Here is a 16,500-nt window from a genome sequence, read left to right on the forward strand (position 1 = left end):
TACATGTTGAATTTCTACTTCAACCATAGTTCTCTGAGAGGACTGGACTGCGACTGACTCCACCATTGTGATCTCAGATGCAATTTGAGTTTCCACTTCAACCATAGTTCTCTGAGAGGAGTAGAGTGTGGCTCGGTAGGCAGAGGCTAGGCCCTAGTATAGTGCCTGAACCTCAGGGGCCTCATTGAAAAAGGCAAGATGCCCTAGTATCAGGTGGCGTGCCAGTAAACCAGGGATTTTTATCTGTTCAGCTGTAAAATCCCAGGTTACAGGAGGTTATAACTGTCCTAGGAATTTGCCCAAATTCATCCACACACCGTGCCATCCAGAGATATTCAGGGGGCTATTTAACATGTTTCCATCCCAAATTTGTCCTCTCTGATACCCAGATGAGTCCAGATTCCACAAAATATGTAATATACCAGCCATATCAATTAGTAATATTAAAACTCTCATATAAGGGTGACTAAGGACCTGGGAAGTCTGTATAACAAAATTATCTACATCAGTCCGAGCTGAAGGGAAAGAGGTGCTTTGCCCCACGACCTCCAAAAGATAGCTCCCACAGGACAGAAAATCCATTAGTAATAGAATGAGACTGACTATTATTATTTGGGCCATCATGTTTCCAGGCCCTTTCATCCTTTTCACAAAATCATACAGCCAACTTAGAAAAGCTATCAAGGTTAGAGGGCAACACAGAGTAAGTGTGAGTAGCACCATGTTACCAAACATTACAAAGTGTAAGATAAGCTGCATTACAGCAAGACTCCGCGACCAGCACAGGAACTTTGCACTCATTGGCTTACTATAATTACAATGCTATTATCTCATCCCAGGTTGGGTGTCAAAAAGGCTGAGGTAGTTTGACCCTGACTGGATGCCAGGTGTCCACCACACCGCTCTATCCCCCACCTCCCCAGCAAGCCAGGGAAGGGGAGATCACAAGGTGGGAGTCTCGTGGGTTGAGATAAAAGCAGTTTAATAAAGAAACAGAAAAGCCGCACCCCCGGGAAGTAAAACAAAAGCATATAAAGCTATTACTTTCTACTTCCCATCTGCAGCGATGTCTGGCCACCTCCCGAGATGCAGGGCTTTGGTACGCGTAGCAGTTACTTTTGGAAGTCCAGAAATGAATCTTGCCTCCCTTTTCTGTTCCTCTCCCCCATTTTTTTTTACTAAGTTGACGTCATATGGTATGGAAAATCTCCTTGGTCAGCCTGGGTCAGCTGTTCTGGCCATAGTCCCTCTCAAGATTGTTCTCACCCACAGATATTGGTGAAGGTGGGGAAAGGAATGCTGGAGGGACAGCCCTGATGCTGTGCAAGCAGTAGTCATAATATTGATATCAACAGGAAGCACAGCATGCAAGAGCTGCTTTGGAAAATCACTACCATCCCAGAACCAGTACCGCCACCTTTTCAGCTGCTTTCATTTGGGAACTATGTCCAATCCCCCACGGTCTCAGCTCCCTGTGAAAAAATACAACCTGCTGGAAGAAGTTACACCACTGCAACTGGAGCTACAGGAAAGCAGGTATGCAGACCCCACCTACAGTGTTACGTAGGTCCCCGTGTAGTCTATCACCCAGCACTGTGCCACCTTTGCAGCTACTTTCATTTGGGAGCTATGTCCAATCCTGCACACTTGGGCTGCTCTGATCCCATTAAAAAATACAGGCTACAGGTAGAAGTTTTGCCACTGCGTCTGAAAGCTACAATAAAGATGGTACACAGACGCCACCTAAAGTGGTACATAGATTGCCGTGTAGTCTATCACTTAGCACTTTGCCACCTTTGCCACTGCTTTCCGTTTGAAACTATCTCCAATTCCACACACTTGATCTGCTCAGTTCTCCTTGAAAAAATACAGGCTGCCAGTAGAAGTTACGCCATTGTTTCTGGGAGCTACAAGAAAGATGGTACGCAGACCCCAACCATAGTTCTGCGTTTGTCCACGTTTAGCCTACAAGTCAGCACTGTGCCACCTTTGCAGCTGCTTTCCTTTAGGAGTTATCTCCAATCCTGTGCACTTAGCCTGCTCAAATCCCACTGAAAATACAGGCTGCCATTAGAAGTAATTTCTACCAACACCAATGCCTCTGTGAGCTACAAGAAGGTAGGTAGGCAGATCCCACCTACACTGGCACGTAGGTCTCCGTGTAGCCTCTCAGGCAGCACTGTGCCACATTTGCAGCTGCTTTCCTGTGGGAGGTATCTCTAATCCCGTGCACTTGACCTTTGCAGTTCTCTCTGAAAATACATGCTGTTAGTGGAAGTTACGCCACTGCAACTGGGAGCTACAAGAAAGCAGATAGGCAGACCCCACCTACAGTAGTACGTAGGTCCCCGTGTAGTCTATCACCCAGCACTGTGCCACCTTTGCAGCTGCCCTCCTGTGGGAGTTATCTCCAATCCCGCCCAATTGGCCTGCTCAGCTCCCATTGAAAATACAGGCTGCCAGTAGAAGTTATGTCACTGCATTTGGGAGCAGATACACAGACCCTACTTACAGTGGTACGTAGGTCCCCATGAAGAATATCAGGCAGCACTGTTCCACCTGTGCAGCTGCTTTCTTTTGGGAACTATCTACAATCCCACGCACTTGGACTGCTCTGATCCCATTAAAAAATACAGGATACAGGGAGAGGTCACATGAGAGAGAAAAAAAGTAAAAGAGCACGTGTAAGTTGAAATAAGAACAATTTACTAGCGAAAATTGAAGAGGAATAACTATAACAAACACAAGCGGATATTACAAGGAAAACTGGTGAGTGATGCAGTTGCTCACCACGCAGAATATGACCTAAGCGACCGCTCCAGACCGGTGAGCGAGAGTACACGACCCCGGAAGAGAGCTTCTTCCGGCTAGCCTCCACCTATATACTGGGCATGACTTTAGGATGCTATCGAATACCTGCTGGCCAGCCTTAGTCAGCTGTTCAGGCTGTACCTTTTCCTGGTTCCTGACGGGAATTAACTCTATCCTGACTCAAACTAGGACATTCCATCTCTTATTCTATACCATCTACAGGTCATGTCTAGGTTTACACATCATAATCATCTACACATGCATAACAGAGCAACTATAGTAATAATGGCATTCAATAGCTATAATTATATAATTAAATTCACTGGTTATTCTCACCCAAAATCAAGTTCCCTTGAGGCACACATTGGGTCTTCCCATCCTTGCACATCACCCACCAAGTACACCCAGGTCCCTGAGCAAAAATAATCCCACGGATGGGTTTGCCTTTACCTGAGGCAGAACACACCCAGACTGCCTTCCCTAACATGTCTTTTATATGTACCACAGGGACTTTGTCCCCTTCTACGATATGTAAGGGTTCTGATTGGGCAGGACCAGCTCGATTGAAAGATCCTCTGGAGTTGACTAATCAGGTGGCCTTTTCCAAGTGTGTATCCCAATGCTTGAAAGTTCCACCTCCCATTGCTTTCAGTGTGATTTTCAAGAACCCATTGTGTCTCTCAACTTTTCCTGAGGCTGGTGCATGATAGGGAATATGATAAATCCATTCAATGCCGTGCTCTTTGGTCCAGGCTTCTATGAGGTTATTTCTGAAGTGTGTCCCATTGTCTGACTCAATTCATTCTGAGGTGCCATGTTGCCAGAGGACTTTCCTTTCAAGGCCCTTAATAGTGTTCTGGGTGGTGGCATGAGCCACAGGATATGTTTCCAACCATCCTGTGGTTGCCTCCACCATTGTGAGAACATGGCGTTTACCTTGGCGAGTCTGTGGCAGTGTGATGTAATCAATCAGCCAGACCTCTCCGTATTTATATTTCTGCCATCGTCCTCCATACCATATGGGCTTCAAGGTTTGGCTTGTTTAATTGTAGCACGTCTCACAATCATGGATAACCTGTGCAATAGTGTCCAAGGTTAAGTCCACACCTTGATCTATCTGAGAAATCTTAGCAGCCTTGTTAACCATAACCTGGTTATACAGAGGTTCTTTCGTGGCCCACTTTATGGGTACGTGAGCATCTACATGGTGCACCTTCACAACTAGTTTCTCCATTCGAGCAGCAATGTCCTGCCATAGTGGAGCAGCACAGACGAGTTTGCCCCATCGTTGCCAGTTGTTCTGTCTCCGTTGCTGTAGCCATCCCCACAGAGCTGTTGCCACCATCCACGAATCAGTGGAGAGGTAGATCCTTGGCCATTTTTCCCGTTCAGCAATATCTAAAGCCAACTGGATGGCTTTTACCTCTGCAAACTGACTGGATTCACCCTCTCCTTCTGCAGCTTCTGAAATTTTGCGTAGAGGACTCCATACAGCTGCCTTCAATCTCCGATGCCTTCCCACAATGCAGCAGGACCCATCGGTAAACAGGGTATACCGCTTCTCATCTTCTGGCAGTTAATCATTCGATGGGATCTTGTCAACACATGTCATCTTCTCTGGTGATATTTCACCATCTTCACACTCTGGCCAGTTGGTGATCACCTCCAGAATCCCAGGGCAGCTAGACTTCCCTATGCAAGCCCGTTGTGTGATCAGTGCGATCCACTCGCTCCATGTAGCATCAGTTGCATGATGCGTAGGGAATGTCTTCCCCTTGAACATCCAGCCCAGCACTGGCAGTTGAGGTGCTCAGAAGAGTTGTGTTTCTGTGACAATCACTTCTGATGCAGCTTGAACTCCTTCATATGCTGCCAGTATCTCCTTCTCGGTTGGAGTGTATCAGGCCTCGGGTCCTCTGTATCCCCGACTCAAGAACCTGAGGGGTCGACTTCGGCCTCAACCCTCCCCAGGTGCTCTTTGCCAAAGACTCCAAGTAAGGTCATTCTACCCAGCTGAAGTGTAGAGCACATTTTTAACATCTGGTCCTGTCCGGACTGGCCCGAGCGCCATCGCATGAACAATCTCACGTTTTATTTTTTCAAAACTTTGTTGCTGCTCAGGACCCCATTCAAAATCATTCTTCCTCCGTGTCACATGGTAGAGGGGGCTAACAATTGTACTGCAATTTGGAATATGCATTTTCCAAAAACCCACAACCCCTAAGAAAGCTTGTGTTTCCTTTTTGTTAGTTGGTGGAGACATGGCTACAATCTTCTTTATCGCATCTATTGGAATATGACGACGTCCATCCTGCAATTTTACTCCTAAAAACTGCATCTTCTGTGCAGGTCCTTTGACTTTCCTGTGTTTAATGGCAAAGCCAGCCTTTAGAAGAATTTGAGGCAGGGCCCCCCTAATACTGGTCATCACTGTCATCATTTACTGTTTCCCAGGAAACACCAGAGGTCACCTCGAGGGAATCAAAATTGAAATCAAACCTGCTATCTTTTTTAGGGAGTTACTCACTGGAAACTGGAACGACGTTCCTCCAAGGAGAGTTACTTCTCTTTACCCTTCCTCTCCGCAACTCCTGTGCCTGTGCTTTTGGAGTGTGCCTGTGCCTGTGCTTTTGCACCAAGATTGTACTCAGCAATCAGTTAGTGTCAGGAGTGTACACAAGGAGATTGTTTAAACCCACTCTGTTCCATTTCAACCTCGCGGGCCCCAAGTTGGGCGCCAATTAATTTTGTGGTTTTACCCAACCGGAGGAAAGGGGGAAAAAAAAACGGGATTCCTCCCCCTCCCCCTCCTGACAGAATGCGGAGGGGATCGGAGAGGCAGAAAAAAAGTAAAAGAGCCCGTGTAACTTGAAATAAGAACAATTTACCAGGGAAAATTGAAGAGGAATAACTATGACAAACACAAGGGAATATTACAAAGAAAACTGGTGAGTGATGCAGTTGCTCATCACCTGGGACTTGACCTATGCGATCGCTCTTGACCAGCGACCGAGAGCATGTGACCCTGGAAGAACTTCTTCCTGCAAGCCTCCACAGATATACTGGGCATGACGTTAGGATATTGAATACCTACTGGCCAGCCTGGGTTATCTGTTCAGGCTCTACCATTTCCTGGTTCCTCACGGGAATTAACTATATCCTGGCTAAATTTTAACAGACTATCAGACAACACTGTGTCACCTTTGCAGCTGCTTTCCTGGTTGAGCTATCTCTTTCCCGCGCACTTGCCCTGCTCAACTCCCATTACAAATAAAGGCTGCTGGTAGAAGTTACGCCACTGCCTCTGGGAGCTACTAGAAAGCAGGTACACAGATCTCACCTACAGCGCTTCGTAGGTCCCCATGTGGCCTATCAGCCAGCACTGTGTCACATTTGCAGTAGCTTTCCTCTAGGAGCTATCTCTTTACTGCACACTTGGCCTGCTCTGCTCCTATTAAAAAATACAAGTTTCCAGTAGAAGTTACAACTCTGCGTCGTGGAGCTACAAGAAAGCAGGTACGTCGACCTCACCTACAGTGCTACGTAGGTACCCGTGTAGTCTATCAGGTAACACTGTGTAACCTTTGCAGCTGCTTTCCTGGTTGAGCTATCTCTTTCCCGCGCACTGGGCCTGCTCAACTCTCATTAAAAAATATAGATTGTTGGTAGATGTTATGTCACTGCGTCTGGGAGCTACAAGAAAACAGGTATGCAGACACAACCTACAGTGGTACGTAGGTCCCCATGTAACATATCAGTCAGTACTGTTCCACCTTTGCTATTGATTTCCTGCAGGATCTATCTGCAATCCCGCACACTTGACCTGCTCAGCTTCCATTTTAAATACAGACTGCTGGTAGAATTTACGACACTGCTTCTGGGAGCTACAAAAAAGCAGGTACGCAAACCCCACCTATAGTGGTACATAGGAACCTGTGTAACCTATAATCCAGCACTGTGCCATCTTTGCAACTGCTTTCTTGTGGGAGTTCTCTCCAATTCAACCCACTTTTCCTACTCAACTCCCATTTAAAATACAGGCTGCCGTTAGAAGTTACGCCATTGCGTCTGGAAGCTCAAAGAAAACAGGTACATAGAGCCCACCTACAGTGGTAGGTTGATTCCCATGTAGCCTATCAGACAGCACTGTGCCACCTTTGCAGCTTCTTTCCTGTGGGAGCTATCTCCAAATCTGCGCACTTGTCCTTCTCAGCTAACATTGAAATAGTACAGGCTGCCAGTAGAATTTACGTCACTGCATTTTGGAGCTCCAAGAAAGAAGGTACGGAGACCCCATCTACAGTGGTACATTCGTCCCCGTGTAGTCAATCTGCACGCACGGTGCTACCTTTGCAACTGCTTTCCTGTGGGAGCTCTTTCACGGCACTTGGTCTGCTCAGATCCCATTGAAAATGCAGGCTGGTGGTACAAGTTTCGCCCGTTCCTGTAGAAGCTAAAAGAAAGTAAGTATGCAGACCTAACCCATAGAGGTACATATGTCCCCATGTAGGCTATCAGTCAGCACTGTTCCACCTTTGCAGCTGCTTTCCTGTGGGAGCTATCTGCAATCCCGCACTCTTGGCCTGCTCAGCTCCCATTTGAAATACAGACTGCCGGTAGAATTTACATCACTGTGTCTGGGAGATAAAGGAAAGCAAGACAGCAGACCTCACCTACAGTGGTACATAGATCTCCGTGTAGCCTATAAGCCAGCACTGCTATAACTTTGCCGCTGCTTTCTTGTGGGAGCTATCTGAATCCCGCACACTTGACCTGCTCAGCTTCCATTTGAAATACAGGCTGCCGGTAGAAGTTACGCCACTTTGTCTGGGAGCTACAACAAAGCAGGTACTGTGCCGCCTTTGCAGCTGATTTCCTGTGGGAGCTATCTCTTTCCCGCGCACTTGACTTGCTAAGCTGTGATTGAAAATACAAGCTGCAGAGAAAAGTTACACCACTGCATCTGGGAGCTACAAGAAACCAGGTACGCTGACGTCACCTACAGTCGTAAGTAGGTCCTCGTGTAGCCTATAAGCCAGAACTTTGCAATCTTTTCAGCTGCTTTCCTGTGGGAGCTATCTCCAATCCCGCACTCTTGGCCTGCTCAGCTCTCAGTTAAAATACAGACTGCCGGTAGAATCATAGAATCATAGAAAGGTACAGGTTGGAAGGGACCTTTTGAGATCATCTAGTCACATCCCCTTGCAGAAGCAGTTTCACCTAGATCAGGTCGCATAGGTCCATGTCCAGTCGCGTCTTGAAGTCCTCCAAGGAAGAAAACTCCACAATCCACCTGGGCAGCCTGTTCCACTCCGCTACTCTCACGGTGAAATAGTTTTTTCTTATGTTTAAATGAAACTTTTTATGTTCCAGTTTCATCCCATTATCCCCTGTGCTTTTACTATCTACTATAGAAAAGCGGGATGTTCCAACCTCCTGACACCCACCCTTTAGATATTTATAAATGTTAATAAGATCACCCCTCAATCTCCCCTTCTCCAGAATAAACAGCCCCAGTTCTATACCCTTGATCATCTTGGTGGCACTGCTCTGGACTATCTCCAGCACTTCCCTGCCCTTCTTGAGCTGAGAAGCCCAGAACTGGACACAGTACTCTAGATGAGACCTCACCAGGGCACAGTAGAGGGGTAGAAGAATCTCTTTCAACCTGCTGGCCACACTCTTCTTTATGCATCCCAGAATGTCGTTGGCCTACTTTGCCACAAGGGCACATTGTTGGCTCATATTTAGTTCATTATCAATCAGGACACCCATGTGTCTCAGCAAAGCTATGCTTCAGCAGATCGACCCCCAGCCTGTACTGGTGCATGGGGTTGTTCCTTCCCGGATGCAGGACTCTGCAAGTCCAAATCATTGATTAGTAAACGCAGAAGAGGAGGAAGAGGAAAGGTTAGAAGAAGAAGCTGGTACTTCAGTAAGGAGATCAGGAGAAGGAGTGAAAGAAATCGAAAAGGAAATGGAAACTACTCCATCCCTCATGTCATCAGAACTTCGAGATATGCGTAAAGATTATGTTGAGGAATCCACAATCGGGAAAACTTATCTACACAGTAATGCAGATAAGCAGGCACTTCTGTATTATAAAGCGCTAGGAAAACACAGGGGATAGCTCCTCCATACGTGCTTTGTTGCTAGTTACCATTTCGAGGGTTCTTATATGGCTCAAACAAAAGAATCACATTTGCCAACACGAGCATGCATAAAATGTCCATCTATCAATTTAGCCCTTTACCTTGATTGGTTCCCAATAAGCACAAAACTTCTAAAATCACAGTGACTGGTCAAAAAAAGATATCAGTCCCTTTGTTTTAGCAAAAACTAAGGTAACAGCCAAGGTAACCTAACAAATACATTTACCAGGGTCTCATGTCTAAGGTAACAGCAAAGGTAACCTAACAAATACATTCACCAGGGTGTCCTGGCTAAAGTAACAGGTCCCTATCAGGTGTGGTGCGTAACTCTTGCAGTTTGATTCTTATGTGATTCAAAGGAATACTTACTTAATCAATAGCTGTTTGAGTCATTTGCAAGTGCTTAGCTAATTGATTGAAGTATTGCTAAGAGATTAACAAGTGCTTAACAAGTGCTTGACTACTTATTGTGATGATAAGTTGTTAACTAAAATAACTGTGTATCTGCAAAATTTCCTCCCTTTGAAAATACTGATAATCATATTCCAATACTTTCACTCTTGTATTTCTGTTGTCTCCATAACAAAACCATGATTGTCATATGGTGGTGGATTACCCTTGAACTGATAATTGTCTCTTCAATATGCTGTCAAGATGTTATTGCTTAATAACGTTCTTTGTATTATTTCTGTTTCGATGCAACAATATGCCAAATAGATTGTCAGAAACATTATATTCAATAGCAGAAGTTGTAGTGGGTCTGAGATGGTAGTGATTTTCCACAGCAGCTCTTGCAGTGCTGTGCTTACTGTTGATATCAATATTATGACTACTGCTCGCACAGCATCAGGGCTGTCCCTCCACCATTCCTTACCCCACCTTCAACAATAGCTGTGGGTGGGCATGATCTTGGGAGGGACCACGGCCAGGACAGCTGACCCAGACTGACCAAGGAGATATTCCATACCATATGACGTCAGCTCAGTAATATAAACTGGAGGAGAGGGGCAGGAAGAAGAGGCAAGATTCATTTCTGGACTTCCAAAAGCAACTGCTACGCATACAGAAGCCCTGCTTCTCAGGAGGTGGTCGGACATCGCTGCTGATGGGAAGTAGAGAGTAACAGCTTTACTTGCTTTTGCTTTGCTTCCCTTGCGCGAGGCTTTGCTGTTTCTTTATTAAACTGCTTTTATCTCAACCCACGAGACTCCCGTCTTATTTTTCTCCCCTTCCCTGGTTTGCTGAGTAGGTGGGGGATAGAGTGGTGTGGTGGGCACCTGGCATCCAGCCAGGCTCAAACTACCACAGCCCTTTTGATGCCCAACGTGGGGCAAGATAATAGCAGTTTTAGATTAACTGCATTACAATTACAGTAAGCTAAAGAGTGCAAAGTTCCCTTGTTGGTCATGGAGCCTTGCTGTAATGCAGCTTATCTTACACTTTGTAATGTTTGGGAACTTAATGCTACTAAGACTGACTCTGTGCGGTGCTTTAATCTTCATAAATTTCCTAATTTGTCTATACGATTTTGTGAAAAGGATGAAAGGGCCTGGGAACATGATGGCCCAAAAAATAATAGCAAGTCTCATTCTGTTACTGATGGATTTACTGTGTTGTGAGAGCTATCTTGCGGAGGTCATGGGGCAAAGTACCTCTTTCTCCTCAGCTCGGACTGATGTAGACAATTTTGTTATACAGACTTCCCAGGTCCTTAGTCACCCTTATATGAGAGTTTTAATATTACTAATTAATATGCTTGGTATATTACATTTCTTGTGGAATCTGGACTCATCTGGGTATCAGAGAGGACAAATTTGGGATGGAAACATGTTAAAATGCCCCCTGAAGCGGCCAGTCCCTGGGTAGCAGGGTGTGTTGATGAATTTGGGCAAGTTCCTAGGACAGTTATAACCTCCTGTAACCTGGTATTTTACAGTTGAACAAATAAAAAACCCCACTTTATTGGCACGCCACCTGATAGAAGGGTGTCTTACCTTCCCCAATGAGGCCCATGAGGTTCAGGAACTATATTGGGGTCTAGCCTCTGCCTACCGAGCCTCACTCCAGTCCTCTCAAAGAACTGTGGTTGAAGTGGAAACTCCAATGGTACCTGAGACTACCATGGTTGAGTCAGTCGCAGACCAGTCCTCTCAGAGAACTATGGCCGAGGTGGGAATTTAAACTGTATCTGACCACCATGGTTGAGTCAGGGAATCAAACAACAACCGCAGTGGTTGCCCCAGTCGTGAAAAAGAAACAGTGGATAAGGAGGTCAAGTCCCTATCATCGATTAGTAAGGGCAGAAGAGGAGGAAGAGGAAAGGTTAGAAGAAGTAGCTGGTCCTTCAGTAAGGAGATCAGGAGAAGGAGTGAAAGAAATCAAAAAGGAAATGGAAAGTACTCGGTCCCTCACCTCAACAGAACTTAGAGATATGTGAAAAGAATGCCGTCACCAGCCAGGTGAGCGAATTGGTGCCTGGCTGTTCCGATGCTGGGATAATGGGACTGACAGTCAGCAATTGGAAGGTAGAGAAGTCCAACAGCTGGAATCTCTTGCAAGAGACCGGGAAATTGATAGAGGCATTGGATAAAAGATCTCAATTTGTAGTCTCTGGACATGACTCCTCTCAAGTGTAAGGGCAAGATACCCATTCAAGGAAGATCTTGTAAATGACTGAGGAAAGTGGACTAGAGCAGATGAAGGAATCGAATACCTAAGGGAATTAGTTGTGTTGGAAGTCATCTATGGTGATCTAGATAATGCTGAGGCCTCTACAGATCCAGACGATGTCCAGTGTACACGGGCCATGTTGAGAAAAGCGATTCAGAGTGCCCCAGCTACATATTCTAATATCTTGGAAGCGGTGTATCATCCAGACATGGATATACCAACAGTGGAGAGAATATCTTCTTGGTTACGAAACTAGGAAGAGAACCTCTGCACCTCCTCACTAGTGTGGGATGATGGCCTGACTGTCAGAACTGCCTCAAGAATTCAGTCATCCACTGTCCCGAAGAGGGGAAAAGAAAGTCCCAGATGCAGGAGTACACCACGAAATGAACTCTGGCTCTTTTTGAGCGACCAAGGAGAGAATTTGAGGAAATGGAATGGTGAACCCACTTTTAAGCTGGAAGCGCATGTACGTGAAGTAAGGAGGAGTGTACGTGAACTGAGGAAGACAACTGTTAGAAAAGGACCACCCAAGAGGGCTGTCAGCATAGCAGCTACAATAAAAAGATGACAATAAGCAATCTCCAAGACATAGAAGAACTGCAACCACTTCCTTCGATGCCAATGAGGAGACTTCAGGTCTACAATTGCAAGGATCAGATAGCAAATACTCTGATGAAGAATAGAAATACAGGGTCCCTGCCTCCAGGCAGGATAAGGAAAGGGATGACCGAATCTACTGGACTATGTGGGTTCGATGGCCTGGCACATCAAACCCACAAAGGTATAAAGCCTTAGTAGATACAGGGGGAAAGTGTACATTGATGTCATCAAGGTATAGAGGCACAGATTCTGTCTGGATCTCTGGAGTGACAGGGGGATGTGAAGAATTATCTGTATTAGAGGCTGAAGTGAGCTTAGCAGGGGACAAATGGGAAAAGCATCCCATTGTGACTGGTCCAGAGGCCCCTTGTATTCTTGGCATAGATTACCTGAGGAGAGGGTACTTCAAAGACCCCAAGGGGTTTCGATGGGCTTTTGGTATAGCCACTGTAGATACAGAGAAAATCAAACAACTCTCTAGGTTGCCTGGCCTCTCTGAAGACGTTTTTGTTGTGGGATTGCTGTAAGTTCAAGAGCAATAGGTACCAATTGCTACCAGGACGGTGCACCTGCGGCAATATCGCACGAACCGAGATTCCCTGGCTCCCATCCATGAGTTGATTCATCAACTGGAGGCTCAAAGAATAATTAGCAAAACTCATTCCCCATTTAATAGTCCCATATGGCCTGTGAAAAAATCTGATGGAGGGTGGAGGTTAACAGTAGACTATCGTGGCCTGAATGAAGTGACACCATCACTGAGTGCTGCTGTACCAGACATGTTAGAGCTCCAGTATGAACTGGAGTCAAAAGCAGCCAAGTGCTATGCTACGATTGACATCGCTAATGCATCTTTCTCAATTCCGTTGGCAGCAGAGTGCACGTCGCAATTTGCCTTCACATGGAGAGCTGTCCAATATACCTTGAATCGATTGCCCCAGGGGTGGAAACATGGTCCTACTATTTGTCATGGTCTAATCCAAACTGTGCTGGAAATGGACAATGCCCCCGAACATTTATAATACATTGATGACATAATTGTATGGGACAACAAGGCAGAAGAGGTGTTTGAGAAAGAGAAAAGAACATTTCAGATTCTCCTAAAAGCTGGTTTTGCTGTAAAAAGAAACAAAGTAAAGGGACCTGCACAAGAGTTCCAGTTTTTGGGAATAAAATGTCAAGATGGGCGTCGACATGTGCCTCTGGATGTTGTGAACACAATAGTGACTATGTCTCAACCAATTAATAAGAAAGAAACACAGTCTTTCCTGGGTCTTGTGGGATTCTGGAGGATGCATATTCCAGGTTATAGTCAGCTTGTGAGCCCTCTTTTTAGAGTAACCAGAAGGAAGAACTGTTATGAGTGGGGCCTTGAGCAACCAGAAGCTTTTCAACAAATTAAACAGGAAATGGCTTTTGCAATCACCCTTGGGCCCATCCGTACAGGACCAGATGTGCAGAATATCCTCTACACTGCCGCTGGAGAGCATGGTCTCACGTGGAGTCTCTGGCAGAAAACATCTGTAGAAACCCGAGGTTGTCCATTAGGGTTTTGGAGCCGAGGATATCGAGGATCAGAAGCCCACTACACCCCAACTGAAAAAGAAATACTAGCAGCATATGAGGGACTTCGAGCTGCTTCAGAAGTCATTGGAACAGAAGTTTACCTCCTCTTGGCACCACATCTGCCTGTGCTACACTGGATGTTGAAAGGGAAAACCCCTTCTATGCATCATGCAACCAGCGCTACATGGAGTAAGAGAATGGCGTTGATTACACAACGATCTTGGCTGGGGAAAATTTAAACGTCCAGGAATCCTGGAAGAGATCATGGACTGGCTAGAAGGCAGAGATTTTGGAGAACTGCCTAAGGAAGTAACTCGTGCCCAAGAGGCATCACCATATAATGAACTATCAGAAGATGAGAGTCTTTGTTTACTGATGGATCCTGCCGCGTGGTAGGAAATCATCGTAAGTGGAAAGCTGCTGTGTGGAGTCCCACACAACGAGTTGTTGAGGCCACTGAAGGAGAGGGTGAGTCGAGTCACTTTGCTGAAGTGAAAGCCATCCAACTAGCTCTAAAGGTGGAAGAACGAGAGAAGTGGCCAGTACTCTATCTTTATACTGACTCCTGGATGGTGGCTAATGTCCTATGGGGATGACTATAGCAATGGAAGAAGATCAACTCGCAGCACAAGGGTTAAACCCATCTGGGCTGCTGCATTATGGCAAGACATTGCTGCTCGGGTGGAAAACATGACTCTGAAAATATGTCATGGAGATGCTCACGTGCCCAAAAGCCATGTCACTGAAGAACAATGGAACAAGCAACAGGTAGACAAAGGTGCCAAAATTGAAGTAGCTCAGGTAGTCCTAGACTGAGTGAGTAAAGGTGAGCTATTTATAGCTCAGTGAGCCCATGAAACATCACAACATCTGGGAAGAGATGCAAAATATAGATGGACTCGTGATCGAGGGGTGGACTTGACCATGGAAGCCATCACACAGGTCACCCACGAATGTGAAACGTGTGCTGCAATCAAGCGAGCCACACGAATCAAGTCTCCCTGGAACAGAGGCCGATGGCTGGGTTTTCAGTATGGTGAGGCCTGGCAAATTGACTATGTTGGACTGCTACCACGAACACACAAGGCAAGCGTTATATACTCACCATGGTGGAAGCAACTACCGGTTGTTTGGAAACATACCCTGTAAACCATGCCACTGCCTGAAATACTGTCTAGGGTCTTGAAAGGCAACTTTTGTGGTGACATGGTACTCCAGAAGCATTTGAATCAGAGAATGGTACTCATTTTCGAAAATATCTCAAACTCCTGGGCAAAGAAACATGACCCTGAGTGGTACCAAATCCCCTATCACCTACAAGCCTCTGGAAAGATTGAAAGATATAACGGATTACTAAAGACCATGTTGAGAGCACTGGGCAATGGGGCATGGAAGCAGTGGGATGAAAATTTAGCAGAAGCCACTTGGCTGGTTAACAGCAGAGATTCAACTAACTGTCCTGGTCCTGCCACAACGAAACCACTACATAATGTGGGAAAAGATAAGGTCCCTGTAGTGCACCCAGGAAAATGACTGGGGAAGGCAACATGGGTTGCACCTCCTATGGGAAAGATGGGCAACCTTGGTGGGTGATGAGGAAGGACGGGGAAACTCAATGTATGCCTCAAGGAGACTTAACCTTGGGGGAAAAATAACCTGTGATGTGAGTTATCTGTTGTAGACGATGAGGTATGAACTTTGCAAGAAAACCAGAGAAGTGGACAAACCAAAGCCGGTGCTGCTGCTGAAAACTGAACACACTGTTTCCTCTGGCCTGGATATCCATCTTGATGGATGAGACCTAAGTTATGGCCTGCTCCAGTGAACATCTTCAAAGGATGAATGATATAGGAATGTTGTTTGTTTGTTTGATGCAAGATGCAAGAGGGAATACAAGAATGAGATTTGTCTGTTGAAGAGTGGGGGTACTCGTTAATGAGAGTATATAAGAATGAATATAGGTTTTTCAGATGGTTTTTCTGAGCATGACATAAATGGTATGGAATAAGGGGTGGAGATTGGAGTGGGTCTCGGATGGCAGTGACTTTCCACAGCAGATCTTGCAGTGCTGTGCTTACTGTTGATATCAATATCATGACTACTGCTTCCTTAGCATTAGGGTTGTCCCTCCAGCATTCCTTCCCCCACCTTCACCAATAGCAAGATTCATTTCTGGCCTTCCAAAAGTAACCGCTAAGTGTACCGAAGCTCTTCTCAGGAGTTGGCCAGACATCGCTGCAGATGGGAAGTAGAGAGTAACAACTTTATATTCATTTGCTTTACTTCCCGCCAGCGCAGCTTTGCCGTTTCTTTATTAAACTGCTTTCATCTAAACCCGCAAGACTCCCATCTTATTTTCTCATCTTCCCTGGTTGGCTAGGGAGGTGGAGGATAGAGCGGTTTGGTGGGCACCCGGCATCCAGTCACAATCAAACTACTACAACGGCAAAGTGCTTGTTGCTGTGCTGGTGGATTGTAGATAGCTCCTACAGGAAAGCAGCTGAAAAGGTGACAATGTGCTGGCTACATGAGGACCTAGGTATCAATGTCAGTGCGGTCTGTGTACCTGCGTATTTTTTAGCTCCCAGATGAATTGGTGTAACTTCTACCGGAAGTCGAAGACGTAACATGCACCGGCAGGCTATATTTAAAATGGGAACTGAGCAGGTCAAGGGCACGAGATTGGAGATAGCTCCCA

The sequence above is a fragment of the Colius striatus genome, chromosome W (assembly GCF_028858725.1).
Source record: "Colius striatus isolate bColStr4 chromosome W, bColStr4.1.hap1, whole genome shotgun sequence".
Classification (NCBI taxonomy): domain Eukaryota; kingdom Metazoa; phylum Chordata; class Aves; order Coliiformes; family Coliidae; genus Colius; species Colius striatus.